The sequence below is a fragment of the Meriones unguiculatus genome, chromosome 2 (genome assembly GCF_030254825.1).
Source record: "Meriones unguiculatus strain TT.TT164.6M chromosome 2, Bangor_MerUng_6.1, whole genome shotgun sequence".
NCBI lineage: Eukaryota > Metazoa > Chordata > Mammalia > Rodentia > Muridae > Meriones > Meriones unguiculatus.
This window is the reverse complement of record NC_083350.1, coordinates 86,827,024-86,834,523: the sequence shown is the minus strand read 5'-3', so window position 1 is coordinate 86,834,523 and position 7,500 is coordinate 86,827,024.

The window sequence follows — 7,500 nt, the reverse complement described above, 5'->3', positions numbered from 1 at the left end:
ACCTAACCATATCCCATACCCAGCCCTAACCTAACCCTAACCCTAACCCTAAACCTAACCCTAAACCTAACCCTAACTTGTTCCTAACAGGAACAAGTTTCCAAGGAAAGAATGTAAATGAAAAGAACTACTTTGAAACTAAATCACATGTGTGTCGATCGCTCAATTAGGAATACAGGGAAACCGAAAAGTGTTATCTCACACTGTATGGCACAGAAACAAATTTCCAAAGAAAGAACAGAAACACAAAGCACAACTTTGTAAATTAAATGACATACGTGTCGCCTGTTCAATTATTATAACAAGAAAACTGAAAAGTGATATAACGCACTGTACAGCACAGGAACAAATTTCCATCGAAAGAACAGAAAAGCACAGCACAACTTTTTAAAGGAATTCACATACTTGTCGCCTGTTCAATTATTATAACAGGAAAACTGAAAAGTGATATATGACATTGTACAGCACAGGAACAAGTTTCAAATGAAAGAACAAAAAAGAAAATCACTAATTTGTAAACTAAATCACATGTGTGTCGCTCGCTCAATTAGGAATACAGGAAAACTGAAAAGTGTTATCTCGCACTGTACGGCACAGAAACAAGTTTCCATTGAAAGAACAGATACAAAAAGCAAAACTTTGTAAACTAATACACATATGTGTCGCCTGTTCAATTATTATAACAGGAAAACTGAAAAGTTTTATAACCCTAACCCTAACCCTAACCCTAAGCCCCTAACCCTAACCCTAACCCTAACTCTAACCCTAACCCTTAGCCCCTAACCCTAACCCTAACCCTAACCCCTAACCCTAACCCTAACCCTAATCCCTAACCCTAACCCTAACCCTAACCGTAACCCTAACCATATCCCTTACCCAGCCCTAACCTAACCCTAACCCTAACCCTAAACCTAACCCTAAACCTAAGCTAACTTGTTCCTAACAGGAAGAAGTTTCCAAGGAAAGAACGTAAATGAAAAGAACTACTTTGTAAACTAAATCACATGTGTGTCACTCGCTCAATTAGGAATACAGGGAAACCGAAAAGTGTTATCTCGTACTGTATGGCACAGAAACAAATTTCCAAAGAAAGAACAGAAACTCAAAGCACAACTTTGTAAACTAATTCACATATGTGTCGCCTGTTCAATTATTATAAAAGGAAAACTGAAAAGTGATATAACCCTATCCCTAACCCTAACCCAAGCCCCTAACCCTAACCCTAACCCTAACACTAACCCTAAGCCCCTAACCCTAACCCTAACCCTAACCCCTAACCCTAACCCTAACCCTAACACCTAACCCTAACCCTAACCCTAACCGTAACCCTAACCATATACCTTACCCAGCCCTAACTTAACCCTAACCCTAACCCTAACCCTAACCCTAAACCTAACCCTAACTTGTTCGTAACAGGAAAGAGTTTCCAAGGAACGAACGTAAATGAAAAGAACTACTTTGTAAAGTAAATCACATGTGTGTCGCTCGCTCAATTAGGAATACAGGGAAACCGAAAAGTGTTATCTCGCACTGTATGGCACAGAAACAAATTTCCAAAGAAAGAACAGAAACGCAAAGCACAACTTTGTAAATTAAATGACATACGTGTCGCCTGTTCAATTATTATAACAAGAAAACTGAAAAGTGATATAACGCACTGTACAGCACAGGAACAAATTTCCATTGAAAGAACAGAAACGCAAAGCACAACTTTGTAAATTAAATGACATACGTGTCGCCTGTTCAATTATTATAACAGGAAAACGGAAAAGTGATATAACGCACTGTACAGCACAGGAACAAGTTTCCATCGAAAGAACAGAAAAGCAAAGCAAAATTTTTAAAGGAATTCACATACGTGTCGCCTGTTCAATTATTATAACAGGAAAACTGAAAAGTGATATAACGCACTGTACAGCACAAGAACAAGTTTCCATCGAAAGAGCAGAATTCAAAGCACAAGTTTTTAAACGAATTCACATATGTTTCGCCTGTTCAATTATTATAACAGGAAAACTGAAAAGTGATATATGACATTGTACAGCACAGGAACAAGTTTCAAATGAAAGAACAAAAAAGGAAATCACTAATTTGTAAACTAAATCACATGTGTGTCGGTCGCTCAATTAGGAATACAGGAAAACTGAAAAGTGTTATCTCGCACTGTACGGCACAGAAACAAGTTTCCATTGAAAGAACAGATACAAAAAGCAAAACTTTGTAAACTAATTCACATATGTATCGCCTGTTCAATTATTATAAGAGGAAAACTGAAAAGTGATATAACCCTTATCCTAACCCTAAGCCCCTAACCCTAACCCTAACCCTAACACTAACCCTAACCATAAGCCCCTAACCCTAACGCTAACCGCTAACCCTAACCCTAACCTAACCCTAACCCCTAACCCTAAACCTAACCCTAACGGTAACCCTAACCATATCCCTTACCCAGCTTAACCTAACCCTAAAACTAACCCTAAACCTAACCCTAAACCTAACCCTAACTTGTTCCTAACAGGTTAGGAACAAATGAAAGAACAAAAAAGGAACAAGTTTCCAAGGAAAGAACGTAAATGAAAAGAACTACTTTGTAAAGTAAATCACATGTGTGTCGCTCGCTCAATTAGGAATACAGGGAAACCTAAAAGTGTTATCTCGCACTGTATGGCACAGAAACAAATTTCCAAAGAAAGAACAGAAACGCAAAGCACAACTTTGTAAATTAAATGACATACGTGTCGCCTGTTCAATTATTATAACAAGAAAACTGAAAAGTGATATAACGCACTGTACTGCACAGGAACAAATTTCCATCGAAAGAAGAGAAAAGCAAAGCACAACTTTTTAAAGGAATTCACATACTTGTCGCCTGTTCAATTATTATAACAGGAAAACTGAAAAGTGATATATGACATTGTACAGCACAGGAACAAGTTTGCATCGAAAGAACAGAAAAGGAAAGCAAAATTTTTAAAGGAATTCACATACGTGTCGCCTGTTCAATTATTATAACAGGAAAACTGAAAAGTGATATAACGCACTGTACAGCACAAGAACAAGTTTCCATCGAAAGAACAGAAAAGCAAAGCACAACTTTTTAAAGGAATTCACGTACTTGTCGCCTGTTCAATTATTATAACAGGAAAACTGAAAAGTGATATATGACATTGTACAGCACAGAAACAAGTTTCAAATGAAAGAACAAAAAAGAAAATCACTAATTTGTAAACTAAATCACATGTGTGTCGCTCGCTCAATTAGGAATACAGGAAAACTGAAAAGTGTTATCTCGCACTGTACGGCACAGAAACAAGTTTCCATTGAAAGAACAGATACACAAAGCAATACTTTGTAAACTAATTCACATATGTGTCGCCTGTTCAATTATTATAACAGGAAAACTGAAAAGTGATATAACCCTAACCCTAACCCTAACCCTAAGCCACTAACACTAACCCTAACCCTAAGCCCCTAACCCTAACCCTAACCCTAACCCTAACCCCTAACCCTAACCCTAACCCTAACCCTAACCCTAACCCTAACCCTAACCCTAACCATAACCCTAACCATATCCCTTACCCAGCCCTAACCTAACCCTAACCCTAACCCTAAACCTAACCCTAAACCTAACCCTAACTTGTTCCTAACAGGAACAAGTTTCCAAGGAAAGAACGTAAATGAAAAGAACTACTTTGTAAACTAAATCACATGTGTGTCGCTCGCTCAATTAGGAATACAGGGAAACTGAAAAGTGTTATCTCGCACTGTATGGCACAGAAACAAATTTCAAAAGAAAGAACAGAAACGCAAAGCACAACTTTGTGAATTAAATGACATACGTGTTGCCTGTTCAATTATTATAACAAGAAAACTTAAAAGTGATATAACGCACTGTACAACACAGGGACAATTTTCCAACGAAATAACAGAAAAGCAAAGCACAACTTTGAAAACTAATTCACATACATGTCACCTGTTAAATTATTATAACAGGAGACCTGAAAAGTGATATAACGCACTGTATAGCACAGAAACTTGTTTCCAACGAAAGAACGAAAAAGCAAAGCACTACTCTGTAAACTAATTCACATACGTGTCGTTATTCAATTATTATAACAGGAAAACTGAAAAGTGATATAACGCACTGTACAAAACAGGAAAAAGTTTCAGATGAAAGAACAAAAAAGAAAAGCACTAATTTGTAAACTAAATCACATGTTTGTCGCTCGCTCAATTAGGAATACAGGAAAACTGAAAAGTGTTATCTCGCACTGTACGGCACAGAAACAAGTTTCCATTGAAAGAACGAATACACAAAGCAAAACTTTGTAAACTAATTCACATATGTGTCGCCTGTTCAATTATTATAACAGGTAAACTGAAAAGTGATATAACCCTAACCCTAACCCTAAGCCCCTAACCCTAACCCTAACCCTAACCCTAAACTTAACCCTAAGCCCCTAACCCTAACCCTAACCCTAACCCCTAACCCTAACCCTAACCCTAACCCTAACCCCTAACCCTAACCCTAACCCTAACCGTAACCCTAACCATATCCCTTACCCAGCCCTAACCTAACCCTAAAACTAACCCTAAACCTAACCCTAAACCTAACCCTAACTTGTTCCTAACAGGAACAAGTTTCCAAGGAAAGAACATGAATGAAAAGAACTACTTTGTAAAGTAAATCACATGTGTGTCGCTCGCTCAATTAGGAATTCAGGGAAACCTAAAAGTGTTATCTCGCACTGTATGGCACAGAAACAAATTTCCAAAGAAAGAACAGAAACGCAAAGCACAACTTTGTAAATTAAATGACATACGTGTCGCCTGTTCAATTATTATAACAAGAAAACTGAAAAGTGATATAACGCACTGTACTGCACAGGAAAAAATTTCCATCGAAAGAAGAGAAAAGCAAAGCACAACTTTTTAAAGGAATTCACATACTTGTCGCCTGTTCAATTATTATAACAGGAAAACTAAAAAGTGATATAACGCACTGTACAGCACAAGAACAAGTTTCCATCGAAAGAGCAGAATTCAAAGCACAACTTTTTAAACGAATTCACATATGTTTCGCCTGTTCTATTATTATAACAGGAAAACTGAAAAGTGATATATGACATTGTACAGCACAGGAACAAGTTTCAAATGAAAGAACAAAAAAGAAAATCACTAATTTGTAAATTAAATCACATGTGTGTCACTCGCTCAATTAGGAATACAGGAAAACTGAAAAGTGTTATCTCGCACTGTACGGCACAGAAACAAGTTTCCATTGAAAGAACAGATACAAAAAGCAAAACTTTGTAAACTAATTCACATATGTATCGCCTGTTCAATTATTATAACAGGAAAACTGAAAAGTGATATAACCCTTATCCTAACCCTAAGCCCCTAACCCTAACCCTAACCCTAACACTAACCCTAACCATAAGCCCCTAACCCTAACCCTAACGCTAACCCCTAACCCTAACCCTAACCCTAACCCTAACCCCTAACCCTAAACCTAACCCTAACGGTAACCCTAACCATATCCCTTACCCAGCTTAACCTAACCCTAAAACTAACCCTAAACCTAACCCTAAACCTAACCCTAACTTGTTCATAACAGGAACAAGTTTCCAAGGAAAGAACGTAAATGAAAAGAACTACTTTGTAAAGTAAATCACATGTGTGTCGCTCGCTCAATTTGGAATACAGGGAAACCTAAAAGTGTTATCTCGCACTGTATGGCACAGAAACAAATTTCCAAAGAAAGAACAGAAACGCAAAGCACAACTTTGTAAATTAAATGACATACGTGTCGCCTGTTCAATTATTATAACAAGAAAACTGAAAAGTGATATAACGCACTGTACAGCACAGGAACAAATTTCCATCGAAAGAAGAGAAAAGCAAAGCACAACTTTTTAAAGGAATTCACATACTTGTCGCCTGTTCAATTATTATAACAGGAAAACTGAAAAGTGATATATGACATTGTACAGCACAGGAACAAGTTTGCATCGAAAGAACAGAAAAGCAAAGCAAAATTTTTAAAGGAATTCACATACGTGTCGCCTGTTCAATTATTATAACAGGAAAACTGAAAAGTGATATAACGCACTGTACAGCACAAGAACAAGTTTCCATCGAAAGAACAGAAAAGCAAAGCACAACTTTTTAAACGAATTCACATACGTTTCGCCTGTTCAATTATTATAACAGGAAAACTGAAAAGTGATATTTGACATTGTACAGCACAGAAACAAGTTTCAAATGAAAGAACAAAAAAGAAAATCACTAATTTGTAAACTAAATCACATGTGTGTCGCTCGCTCAATTAGGAATACAGGAAAACTGAAAAGTGTTATCTCGCACTGTACGGCACAGAAACAAGTTTCCATTGAAAGAACAGATACACAAAGCAATACTTTGTAAACTAATTCACATATGTGTCGCCTGTTCAATTATTATAACAGGAAAACTGAAAAGTGATATAACCCTAACCCTAACCCTAACCCTAAGCCCCTAACACTAACCCTAACCCTAAGCCCCTAACCCTAACCCTAACCCTAACCCTAACCCCTAACCCTAACCCTAACCCTAACCCTAACCCTAACCATAACCCTAACCATATCCCTTACCCAGCCCTAACCTAACCCTAACCCTAACCCTAAACCTAACTCTAAACCTAACCCTAACTTGTTCCTAACAGGAACAAGTTTCCAAGGAAAGAACGTAAATGAAAAGAACTACTTTGTAAACTAAATCACATGTGTGTCGCTCGCTCAATTAGGAATACAGGGAAACTGAAAAGTGTTATCTCGCACTGTATGGCACAGAAACAAATTTCAAAAGAAAGAACAGAAACGCAAAGCACAACTTTGTGAATTAAATGACATACGTGTTGCCTGTTCAATTATTATAACAAGAAAACTTAAAAGTGATATAACGCACTGTACAACACAGGGACAATTTTCCAACGAAATAACAGAAAAGCAAAGCACAACTTTGAAAACTAATTCACATACATGTCACCTGTTAAATTATTATAACAGGAGACCTGAAAAGTGATATAACGCACTGTATAGCACAGAAACTTGTTTCCAACGAAAGAACGAAAAAGCAAAGCACTACTCTGTAAACTAATTCACATACGTGTCATTATTCAATTCTTATAACAGGAAAACTGAAAAGTGATATAACGCACTGTACAAAACAGGAAAAAGTTTCAGATGAAAGAACAAAAAAGAAAAGCACTAATTTGTAAACTAAATCACATGTTTGTCGCTCGCTCAATTAGGAATACAGGAAAACTGAAAAGTGTTATCTCGCACTGTACGGCACAGAAACAAGTTTCCATTGAAAGAACGAATACACAAAGCAAAACTTTGTAAACTAATTCACATATGTGTCGCCTGTTCAATTATTATAACAGGTAAACTGAAAAGTGATATAACCCTAACCCTAACCCTAAGCCCCTAACCCTAACCCTAACCCTAACCCTAAACT